The sequence below is a fragment of the Anopheles marshallii genome, chromosome 3 (assembly GCF_943734725.1).
Source record: "Anopheles marshallii chromosome 3, idAnoMarsDA_429_01, whole genome shotgun sequence".
Lineage (NCBI taxonomy): Eukaryota > Metazoa > Arthropoda > Insecta > Diptera > Culicidae > Anopheles > Anopheles marshallii.
The window spans coordinates 80,903,931-80,916,713 of NC_071327.1; the positions used below are offsets into that span (position 1 = coordinate 80,903,931).

General features: G+C 43.6%; 3 non-coding genes across 3 annotated transcripts; 2 read left to right on the forward strand and 1 right to left on the reverse strand.

Moving 5' to 3' along the window:
* Positions 1-7,702: 7,702 nt before the first annotated feature.
* Trnan-guu (transfer RNA asparagine (anticodon GUU)) lies at positions 7,703-7,776 on the reverse strand. The gene has a single exon. It is a non-coding gene; the product is annotated as a tRNA-Asn (tRNA).
* Positions 7,777-10,739: 2,963 nt separating this feature from the next.
* Trnan-guu (transfer RNA asparagine (anticodon GUU)) lies at positions 10,740-10,813 on the forward strand. Its single transcript has one exon. It is a non-coding gene; the product is annotated as a tRNA-Asn (tRNA).
* Positions 10,814-11,921: 1,108 nt separating this feature from the next.
* Trnal-cag (transfer RNA leucine (anticodon CAG)) lies at positions 11,922-12,004 on the forward strand. Its single transcript has one exon. It is a non-coding gene; the product is annotated as a tRNA-Leu (tRNA).
* The last annotated feature ends 779 nt before the right edge of the window (positions 12,005-12,783 follow it).

The following is a 12,783-nucleotide window of genomic DNA, read 5'->3' on the forward strand; positions in this document are numbered from 1 at the left end:
TGGTTGGAGATGGATTTGTGCTTTTGGCTGTAACTTTTCTTCAACTCCATTTATGTTTTTATTTTCAGCAACTTTTATGAAATAATACAAAATTAAACTTCAGCTTAAAATTTAAGTTCTAGAATCATGATGTGAAGTTGGTCTAATAGCCGTTAACAATAGTATGAAGGCAACAAGAGGTTCTCCTGTGCTGGTTCAATTCCTAGGCTATACTTAGCCCACCAGTTCAATAGAAAAACTTTTCTATTACTTCTGATGAAATGTAATCACATTGTTAATCATAGTAACTTTGTGAGGAGCTATAAGAAAGAATCTGAAATTTGAAGAACACTACTCCTCCATAATGCCCGTGCATAATGAGTTGCTCTACAAACGAAATATTTTGTCCAATAGTACAAACATTCGTCGCCCAATGTGCGCTTCTACGCCGTTCGTTAGCATTGAGCACCCCGGTTTACTTTCACCACGTCCCTGCATCATCTCCCACCAGGAGTGAGCTTAGCTTGGCAGCGTGCCATGATCCCGACAATTTGTGTTCATTTGTTCCGACTGAATCCGACGCCATCCGGGGAACCTTTTTCTTCTTGACGCGCTTGTCGAGTTATCCTGCCCGAAGCTTCCGTTCCCGTGGGGAGTTGCCAGCCCGCCTCATTTTTCCACCGACGAGATATGCTTCCTAACTAGACACACATTCTGGCTTCCATTTCATTCCCGCAAACACATCCTTTTCGACGTTGCTTTCGCAGTCTCGGGACTAGCAGCTTCTAGCAGGGAGTGTAAACTTTGCGAAAGAAAAGGACGACTTCCGTTAAGGTTTTTTGTTTTGTTCATATTTTTCCCGGTGATCTCACGGTGTGGGTGGTTGAGATACTAAAGTGAAAGTTGCCTGCATTTTGGAGGTTTGGGTCGAAACGAACTGAACCAGTTGGTGGTGGTGACGAATGTCGACGAAAATGGCTGTGTGCCGTTGAATCCTGCATTATTCCTTAAGTTGATTCTATTTTCGGTGAAGGAAGGATGAAGCATTTACTTACATTTCTCCCCTACTACCCTACCTGTCTCGTCCGTACGCGCCAACCGTGCTATGTCAGACTAGCAGCGAATAAAAAGGTAGCTGTCTCGTTTGTGGGCGTCCTTCGGTGAAGATGTTCGGTTGCAGTAGCCAAAGCAGCAGCAGCAACAGCATCAGTAGTACACACAAACTCTGATCAACGCGCTCTGCTACTCGGTCGGGACTCGTCCTTATCATCCCGTACGCTCCGGCGTCCTTTGGCGTTGAAGAAGCATTTATTACTCTAGGAAAAACAGAACCTGTCTCCTCCTGCATCTTTTCTCGATTATTTGGATCTGCCTGATTCGTACGAGCAGCTCCTGGATCCCCATAGTCCTGGAACGTCCTTTTCGTCCTTCAACCACGACCAACCCTACCAACGAATTCAGAGGAGACGTTTCAATTTTTAGAGGTGCATTAACCTTTTCCACCACCTTAACATCAGTCCGCCTTCTACCACCCTCTTCTCGCTCACCTTTGTCTGCAGTTGGCTGCAAATTCTCTTGGCGCATTATGCCGTGGTCGTTTTCTTCTCCCATTTTCCATGGTTTGGAAGAGTTGGATCCCGTTGTAAGGATTTCCCGGGCTTATCGACTATACTCCGGTCTTCCATCCCGTCTCCCACCAAACGAATCATTTATGTAGGTTCTTGTAACTCGCCAAAAATCCTTTAGTTACGGGATACACCCAAACAAAAAAAGGAACGTCAGATCACGAGGGAGTGAGCGAGGCGAAGTGGGCGGCCGGTGATTTTGATTTCATGCGCAAATAGATCCGGTGCTTTTGCTGCACGAAAATCAGACGCAACACAACAAACCTCAAGCTGCTGGGCGCGCTTGGTTTTATCCTCTCGATTCCATTTCATTTTCGTTCCTTTGTAGGGCTGGTGCTTATCGTAGTCTGTGGTGCAAAACCCATTTCCCATAATCATTCGAGTCCTGCCACAGGAATGGAGAATCGTTTCGATAGGGAAAATTGGGAATCCCTGAGGAAAAAGTTAGAAGCACGCGAGGGATACGTTGGTGAGCGACGTTAAACCACGCTTTGTGTGTTTACAGTATGTTTGATTCATTTCTTTAGCGAATATATCCGACGAAAATCGTCTTATCAGAAGAAATTCTTTCGAAAATTAAAAAATTAACAAATAATTTACGGTATCTCATCTCCTCAATTTCCTCATCCTGAATTTATGTGTGAGGAGTCAAGTTAGATTCCCCAAAAACAACCTTTTTGTCATTTTCTACAAGTCAGTCGAAAAATTCATTATCGTCGTATGGAATGCTCAAAATGCAGTACGATACGCACAAGATGCAATAATTAAGATTGGCTTAAAATCATATTCGAATGGTTCTTCTTGATGTTGAATAAGGTGTCTAAGTCAAAATATTATACACCAGTTAGAAATGATTAAGCACTTTAAATTAGCTTTATAATTTTCGAAATTCTTTGTAGGTATTTAATTTCTACTTAAGTAAGAGCCGTTCAACCAATTTATATGTAGTAACGTTTAAAGAAAATCAAATGTGTAAGTTTAATATTTCTATAACATATTTGCAATACTTCAAAAGATATTGAAAAAAAGTCAAACAAAAGAGAGATTTATGATATGTCGCCACCTTTTCAGGCAAAATAAATAACTACATACACCATTTTATCAGTTTGGCACTTATCTATTTCACAACTTGTCCTAAAAAACATTTTAATTTGCTGCTTTACATGTTTTGCTCCACATTCTCGGACGGATGTACGCCGATTTAACCTTTTTTTCGCACTCACTTCCGGCAAAATTGCTTTCATTTCCGTTTCCTCCCCATCCCATCCCTTCGGACACTTACACACCCTGCGCATAAAACGTCTTAGCATGTACCAATAAAATCTCAAGCAGGCCGATCAATCGGAAACCACTCAAACCACCAACTCCCGGTTCCCCCGGTTATACCACCCGTAACCCTTCGATCGGTCGAGGCCAATCGATTTCGTTGCGTATAATAAAATCTAGGCCACCGGAGATAAGTTATGCGTACGGTGCGGTACCGAGCAAAAGCAAAGTAAGCACAAGCACAAGTTGTCTCCATGTCTGGTCGGATTAATCCGACCGAGGGTGCGCAGCATGAATGATAATAACAAAAAAAAGGCTACGTTGACCAACAAACGGCAGCATTATGCAATTCGCTTGCAACCCCATGCCTGCGGAACGGGTCCCCCACTCAGCACGAAAGAATTTCTTCTTTCTCCACCCGCCTCTCCTTGGCGACAGCTATTTACACCACGCCCGATGTACGCAATGGTCAAACGGGGGACTGCAACGCCGGAAGATACGATCCGCCACACCACTACGTAGCGCATCGCCCGTAGATATCTTCTTGTTTGTACAGCATCGCCCCCATGCTGATTTTGCCCGATCGCTTCGTACTGCACCCCACACCACAATCCGGGCCCGCACGTTGGTGGTAATGCAATCCTCAGTATGCAACATTGCATTGGCGCGAGTGAGCAACGTGCAGTCGGTGTGCCGAGTGCGAGCCCGACTGAATTTCAGTCAAGGTCCGGAAATGTAAACCGGAGCTATTGCACCCTGCGCGCCGGGCTGATAATTGTCCGACGTGTGCGTGTGCCGATAACGGCCAACTTCATTAGGGTGAATTTTCCTGTCCATTTTTTACTACCACCCGTGGGGTGGGTTTCTATAGGCAGGTGCAGTAAGTGTGAGGAAAGGTGATTGGATGAGTAGAACGTAGCAAAAACAAAAACATAAGGAATCATAGACAAGAAATTTTAGTCGAACAAACCTCAATGAGACCTTAGACTCAACAATACATAACAATATCATGAAATAGTTTTACCTTTAAAAGGATTAAACATATATAAGTTTGTACATCTTAGCTTAATTTATACTTAGTCATTACATATCCCAACGGATTTACTTCATACAAACATTATTTTATTTAAACTCCGCTACTAAGAGCTGCAAGTTCTGCCAAGAACTCCACTAAATTGAAACTAAGAATGACGCATCAATTCCAGCAACACATGTTCAATTAAATCGTATCCTCATCAGCACTTTAGATGCAGATATTTTTGTCCTTGCTAGGCTTACCAGAAGCCACGACACGTGATCGCACTTCGCGCCGTAAATCAACCGAGCAATATGATGAAGCAATAGCGTAACAAGAAGAAAACAACAACAGAAAGGCTCCGAAAATTACCATTCATTATAAGGTCCGGCAGTCGTCTCTGGTAGTCTCCAGTCTTCGAACACTAAACGATGAAACATCCGAACGTACCGACTGTTCCGTTTTTGGAGCTTTTAAGTGCGCTAGCAAACCGAACGGCAAAAAATGGGCTAACGGAAATTTCCAATCGTAACGGCCATTTGTGAAGGTTTCCGCTTCGGGTTTGGTACTGCAAACGACGCGGCTGGGGATTTTGTGTTACGTCATTTTGAAAAAACATAAGAACCCGATTACACGATTGTTTGTGCATGGCGTTCACGCACCAACGTGCGGTACAGGGTGGAAATAAAGCGCCAAAACACTGCTACCCGTCGTGTGCTGCTAATTTAGCTCCACAGGTCCACCTTGAATCGGCTTCGGTGTTGGTACCACACTACAGCCACACGAAGCTGCAAGCAAAAGTGCAAACCCGGGGACCGTCTGTTAATCGATTTGAACGAACGAACGCGTCGTACGCGCACCACCTTTGGATAAGAGCGTCGAAATTAAGTCACTTTATCGCTCCTCAACTATTGTGAAAATACTTATTAAACTCCATTCGGTAGAATGTGTGCGATAGAGTAGACCACGTTTGCCACTTTCGATCCACTTGGACAAAATAGAGGGGCAAAAAACAAAACAAAAAACCGAATGCCATTTTTGTTCGCTCACCAGCAACACTGAATGAATAACAAACAAAAATCTGAAACAAACACACTGCGCAGGGTAACCAAAACAGAACACGAAAAACAAATGACTGCACCGGTATCTTCTACCAGCGTCCTCGCTTCCGTCTTGACGAGTTCGTTTACTACTACTACCACTACTATCACTATTGCCACCTGTCATTCGCTCGATCTGCCGACTAAGCACGGGTGTCTAAACGCACGCACCTAAAACGTCAAGCGTGACATTGACACAGAAAAAGCAGAGTGCCTCTCTCTTTCTCCTCCCAGTTCTATAATGGGTTGTTGGAATTTTTGTTTGCTCGCTGGTAAACAACATAATCGTGTGTCCGGTTTAACATATTCCACGCCGAAATGTGATACTGCTCATAAATTAAGGAAGTGATTACTTAATTCTTTTTGCTTAAAACTGGAAAATTATTTTAAGAAAAACAGCCAACTTCTAAGCATTTTCATCACCGAATGTTACCTGTTTTTTCCCTCCGATTTCTTTCTATCTCCGCGTACATAGCATTAGTGGCTGCAACTAGCAAAACAATCGAAAATCTACCATGATGAAGTAAAATTTTCGGCAGCACCGAACGTTCAAGGGTACACGGCAGCAACAGTGTGGACCGTGGAAACCTCCTCCAACCATTCCCACTTGAATTTTCGCTACCCAGTTTGGATCGTCGTCTTATTGACCGTCAATCAATCCACAAATCTTAAACGAAGCGCGGTACGCCGCAGTGTAAAGCACAAACCCCTTTCGCCAATGCCAAATGTGTGCCGCTGATGGTGTTAGGTGCAACGCAGATTGAGAGGATTTTTTTGTTGTTGTCATGAAACCGGAGACAACAACACACACAAAAAACACCAGAGTCACGTAGCTTGGTATCGTAAACAAAGCATGATGCAACATTAATTTCCTTGAGGTGTTGAAGTTACAAATCTTTTCTATTGCGACTCAGGAAACATTCTAAATGGGTTTATTTTTTTACTGGTTTTTGCTAACTACATTGTTTATCAAATTTGGCGAAATTCGGTGAAAAATAAAGGTATCGCAACTTGCATTAAAATGGAAAAATTTTGAAGGGTTCTCATACCAATCCACAACAACTTCAAACGGAAGTTCTTAAACCAAAATAAGGCTCCTTCACAGTCAAAAGATTTTGAAATGTTTTCATATCATACCATTTATTTGTTTCAATATTTCTTTGCTTGGTCCACCAGTATAGTTCCAGCAGCTCTACTACAGAATAACAAGGCCACTTTAAGGTCAAGTTTTCTCTTCCTTCTCTTTCTGTACGTATCGCAAAATAGGATGGCTCCAGTTCATCCATTACTGCCGGAAACCCCAAGAGGCTTCTCTTTTTATGCATATCAGTACATGTTGTACGTATAGTTATGCACCAAGCCAGAAGCTGTCGTCGTAAATCTGCAGACGTTGGATAATGTGCGCAACCACATCGTAGGGCAGCCCTCTAGTTGAGCACCATAATTATTGGAACACTTTTTCAAGTGTTATGGAGATTTCTATGTATGAAGAATGAGAAAAGGAAACCGAAGACGTTAATCAAGTAGATGAACCTACGGAAGGATCATCCACAACAGTTGACTAAAATAGAGCTTGCGAAGACGTCGAAGTATTTCAACGAACTGTCTCGAATGCCGTCGACAATTGTGTATGTGATATGCGTACGGTAGGCTGGAGAGGTTACTTTGCATACGCGTGAAGATTGCAAGTGCAACCGTGCAAGATAAAAACGATGCGCCGTTTGATGCGATCAGAATGCAGGGTTGAGCAAAGCGTTGCCAAAGGGCGTGTAGCTAGATCGAACTTACCCATGTGCACCGAACAATGGTATCGGTGCATCTTTCACTTCCTCTTCTTAATACTCTTCTTCAATATCATGTCAACAACAAAAAAATTAACTGAATACAAATGAGAGATAATTCTCAAATGATAAAGGATAGTAAAAAACATTGAAAATATTTAGATGTTTCTAATGGTATAGATTACCACTCAACTCTCCAGTAACTCTTGTTTCCAATCGTTTGTAATGAAAAAAGAGCCCCATACACAGCTCGATCATCCAAACTGGCAACCCGAAGCGCTGGAAGATGCCAAGCAAGAAAGTGAAAAGAAAAAACGAGTTTCTCTGATAAGCTTGTTGCAACAAAAGGCCCACCAGCTCCTCCACCAATCGGCAAAGATGCATCGGCAGACCTCCGCACACAATCCGTAATGAGATGAATTCTGCGATCTTTAGCGATACGTCTCATTATATCGAGCCTTTGGCTGCCCCAGCTAAAAGGGGAAACACAAGGGAAAGCGCATTCTCAACGCACTTCGACACTTAGTCACACGCATCAAGTTTATATAGACACACCCCACAACACAGGAGGAAAACTTTTCCTTCCCGGGTCGTGCGAATTCGTTGCGCAAACAGATGGGCGTGCTTCACCTTTTTTACCCACCCCCTCTTACTGGGTTGAATATGTTTCAAAGGAACTATTAACATACACGACCGACCGATCACAAAAACCTGCATATTATTATTGCCATTCATCAGACGAGATTTTTTTCAATGATGCGCCTTCCCCGGCTCAACAAAGTTATCGCAGTATCAACAAGGAATGGAATGTTCCCGATCCATTTCTTATCAATGTATTTTTATTACTAAGGTTTATTACGGTTCCAGCCAGCTTTTTATATGCATTGAATTAAATAAAGAGGTTTGAATGTAGAGTAGTAATAAAAACCAATCTTGCGCCCCCGGGTGGACTCGAACCACCAACCTTTCGGTTAACAGCCGAACGCGCTAACCGATTGCGCCACGAAGGCGACACGAATATTGGCGTCTTCCGAGCGACCCGTACACGATTATGTCGCACTTTATTCCGCTCTTTGAGAATATCAAACAATCCTTCCGAGAGTTTTCTGAAGACAACATCATTCTTTAAATCCCTCCTAAACCACTCGACCAGTTGAAATTGATGTAAATTTTAAGGAAAATGCCTTTCTAGACCTAAAACACAAACACTCTAGAGAAAGCAAAGAAAGCAACAGCAACCGACGAGCTGGAACGAAATATGAATCTTCGCTATCCAGTGAATAGGAAATTAAATGTATTCACTTTCAATAGCCCCGTCGTGCAGGGACGGGAAAATAGAAACCCTGCCGCAACACGGTACTACATACCTTTAACCATCATCGTGAACATCATCACACCGTGTCATGCAATCAAATCAACTTATCAGTTATCGGATAGGAATGAATGTTCAACGAGCGTTAAATTTGCTGCTCGCTACTAAGCAAACAGTGTAGCAGAAATGGAAGTGACTTCCATTTGTTCCGTTTTTTACCTTCGTCTTTGAATTCGAGAAAGCAAACGCAACCGCTCAATTGATACGATATTGGTATCGGCATTGGGTTTAATTTTTCTCATTAAGTTTATTTGAAATGTTTCAATTCAAACCCATCAATTAACGAAATAACATTATCTTGTTTCTTATACTCGCAGCACTGCTCAAATTAACTCACAAAGCCACATCACAACCGCCATGATAGCTCGGAGCCCGCAACATGCTCGCATCAGCTAAGCATGACATTTGCATGTTACTGGGTTTTCCTCGAAAAACGATCCTTGTTGCCTAGCCCTGCTATTGTTTCACGTACCCGCAGGACATTCTAGGGGGGAGGCATTACTTGTTTGAGTTTGGAATTACAAAACATTTGCAAAAGTAGCATTTTCCTGCCTCGCGTCCTTAAGCCGCCGCACACTCGTCTCGTCGCCACGGAACTACAGTTTCAGCGAGGATTTAGCATAGGCCGCTTCCGAGAAATCGGATATGCGCTTTTCCATCCATTGGAGCAGGGATGATATTTCCCAGCTGCTCCATTCCCTTTCCCACACTCCCACCTCTCCCCAGCTACCGCTGGGCACAGCGGAAATGGAGACTTGAAATGAAATCGAAACCACAACGGGCAATAATGGAAGCAGTGATCCCTGTAGCTGAGGTTTCGTCGTGTCGGGGCACGCAATGAAGAGCGAGGAAATGAAGGGAAAAAGAGACCGATTTTCAATTTCAAATTGTCCCCCACTAACATTTCCCAACGCAGTATAGCGAGATGGGGATACATTTGCGAAAAAAGAAAATACGCCTCTTCTATGTAGAGGGTGGCCCGAGAAAGGTTGGGAAGCGGTTGATGTGGAACATTTCTTTCCTCTAACAAACGCACACATATATTTAATAGAAACATGGTCTAGCTGCCATTGGGAAACCGGATCAAACTGCCGTGAGACGGACGGGGTAGGCCACATGAAACCTTGCCTCCTGCTTTGTCCACCTTTCAGAAGCCATATTCCACACGCACATCCAACCGGAAAATCTTCTTTCCCTTATATTTTCACGGTCGCTCCGATGACTTCAAACGACGCGATTGTTTCTGTGTCAGGAGTTACCCATTGCTGAGGTTTCGTTGGCGAGTTTGCAGTCTTGACATGCCTGGGCTCATTTATCGCACGATTCTGCCTATGCACAGTTTGCTTGCTCTCCTTCGTACATTTTATTTTCGCAGATTCTGTCAGGAGTTTTTTTGGTGGCATTACTCTTTTTTGGTAATTATTTTCAATAAGCTTAATAATTTAAAACAAATATTTTCTAACTACAGATTGGTATATGCTCTCTGTTGCTAGAAAAAACTGTAAAGCTCGAATGAGTTGACCAAAAATCATCTAAGCAGGCTCAGTGAGAAACTCTATTTTGTTCTACGTTTTCTTATCTCCAGCTCGCAAACTCAAACACCAAAGGCTTTCCGCTTGATTTCCATCTTCTTGCCGCTTTTGCAAAACCACCCCATCATCGTCGTCATCATCATCCAACCAACCATCAGCCCACATCGAAACAGTTCGCACAGTTCGAAGCGACAAACAACAGCTTTTTTGATGACGGTTGGCGCAAATGCAATGTGCGATGCAATTGATGCACACGGCAGTTTCTAATGGCCTAGTTTCTGGATGGTCTTTTTCCTTCCTCGGCCGACCGACCTACCACCGCCTTGCCTCCAACGCTTGCATGCCCTCACTAGGCGCAAGTGAAATGCATCGCAGCGTCTACGGCTGCACTTTACGGCTGCATCGACTCGGTTGCCATTTTTTTGCTCCTCTCACTTTTCACTGCGGCTTTCTTTTTGTTCCCCTTCTGCCAGCGCCTTGACGACTACCGGAATTACTTCTCGGCCCGCATGCTGGTCACCCGGCACGAGTGTATGGCAAGCTGGGGATGGGAAATGTCTAATGCATCGGTGGAAATCATACTCCACGATGCAGCCCTCCAGTGGGGGGAAACATTTATCTCCTTCCCGGGTGGAAACAAAACCGGGACCGTTTCTTTTAAGAGCATTTTTCAACCGGACGGAAACGTACGGTTCTATTTTTGGCGTATGTGCACTGTTTTGAGGTCATGGAGGTAATAGTTTGAAAGAATTTACTGCGTACCGTCGCTTGGGTGTAATGTTTGGGACAGTTTTATGCGACACTAACCGACATCTGGTGAACTTTAATGGCTAAATAACAAGTCAAAGAGTAGTTTGGTAATATATTTCCCACTGTTCATTTGTGCATATTTTAGACGAGTGATGTTTTGGCACTGTTCAACGACACCAACGAAATCGTTGCAATGGTTTAATAGCTGGAATAGAATGCTGATAATGGTTAAACTTCCAATAATCCTGCCGTTTAACAACGTTATCAAAGTGAAACAGATTTGTGATTGGCCATAATTTGACCTTGGGACAATCACATCGCCTTCGTGGCGCAATCGGTTAGCGCGTTCGGCTGTTAACCGAAAGGTTGGTGGTTCGAGTCCACCCGGGGGCGCAGAAAACCTTTTTATTCAACAACGTCCAATTGAATGGAAATATTGTAATCAGTTAGTAGAGAATGAAGTAAGACCTTCTCAAACATCGTGGCTCCATAATATGAAAACGTTAATGCAACAAAAAAAACTCACGAATTAAGAATTATCACCTTCAATTGCTCCATATATGTATGCTTTGTATATTCTGAATAATATTCCTCGAATTATTTCTAATACACGTAATTTTTCTTTTCTTACAGGTAATTCATTCTAATTTATGGAGGCCAGAAACTGATACCGGTAACAAGTATTTACGTAGTTTTTAGTTATGTCTCCTTTATACGGTATTTACGTGCGAGTTATCATGCCCGACACCTGTTCGTATCGGAAGCAATGTTAACAAACCTATTGACACACACCTTAACGGCGAACGCACGGCCAATTGTTGATTTAAGCCTCGTTGCGTACATACAACCGGCAACCTCCAACATATCACCCTACGAGAGAGAGGGCTACCTCAATTGACTCTGGGGGAAGATAAGAACACGCAGTGATTCAACACTCCACGAAACGTTACACGATACAAAACCGTCGGAGATCGCGATTGTGTAAGAACGGAGTCTTGTGTCACTTCCTTCATCCATTCGTGATAGGCAGGAATGCATTATTCTGCCCATTATTTCTTCAAAAAAAATGGAAACGAAACAAGGGCACAGATAACACAGCGTGGACACTTCCGATGGGCACTAAGGGGGAAATGTGTCTCACCCGGTCACAGATCGAGAGACAGGAAGGCTCATCAGACACCCGTGCGTCGTATGCACACACGGACCACGGGAGGCATTTCAACAGCGAGTCACGAGGAGCGACGCGTGTTTACGTACCAAGTGGCAGTGAAGTAGTTCAAACCTTGGCTTAGATTTTGCGCCCATTCGGTGGGGTTCCGTGCGCGGCTGTGTTCTTATCGGATCTTTGCCATCATCAACGGCACGATTTCTCACTCGAGCTGAGGCGCCTACACTTCAACACCTTGCTGCTCACACCGGACAGTCTGGTAGTGCGTTTTCGTTGAACTTAATCTACGGGAAACGTAAGCCGGACGTTCGCTGGCGCACTGTTAACACACAGGTCAGGATGGCCGAGCGGTCTAAGGCGCTACGTTCAGGTCGTAGTCTTCTCTGAAGGCGTGGGTTCGAATCCCACTTCTGACAAAAGACAGATTTTTTTATATTTTACAATATCGCCCCATCTCAATGCGTAACAAAACGCGCTACTATTTTAATCCTACCGCATGCTTCATTTATATCATGGGGTGATAACTCCCGCCCTCGAATGTGCCTCTAAGAAAATAGAAGCGATAAAAATAGACTTGATAGTGTGTACGGATGACAAAAACAACCCAAGGCCAAATAGTATCGCATCATTTCCGCTTCTCGTCTACCTCTGCTTAGAGTTGTATCTGTTATAACCGTCTTTTAGTATTGTGCCGTGACGCTTGTGTTGCAGCACACCGCAGCAAAAGCATTGCCTTCAGCATGAAAGCGTTAATTGAAGTTAGGAAATGATGCTGACCGTCTTCTACCGTAGCAAACAATGTCGTAGCACATGCATCTCCCATCTCGTTCGGTCTTCCTTAAACCTAACCTTTTTGATTTTTCGAATTATTTTGAGCATAAAATGACATTGCATGACGCAACTGCTTACTCGATATTGATTCAATCCGTTTGGACATGGACTTGAAAAACGGCACAGTGTAATTTAAAGGGTTTTTTTTGCCCATTCAACGATATACACTAAATGCGCTAAATATCAAAGTGCATTTCCAGTGATCGTGCTCAAAACATCGAAGAAGAGCCCGCAACAGCAGGTCGGTAGCATTGAGTAATAAGCGATTTAATGATACTTTACTCGCTCCGGTCTCCGCCTTCTTCCATTTTGCCCGACGGGGCGAACGGGCGCTCAGCCTCTAAACGCTGGTAACAGCGAACAC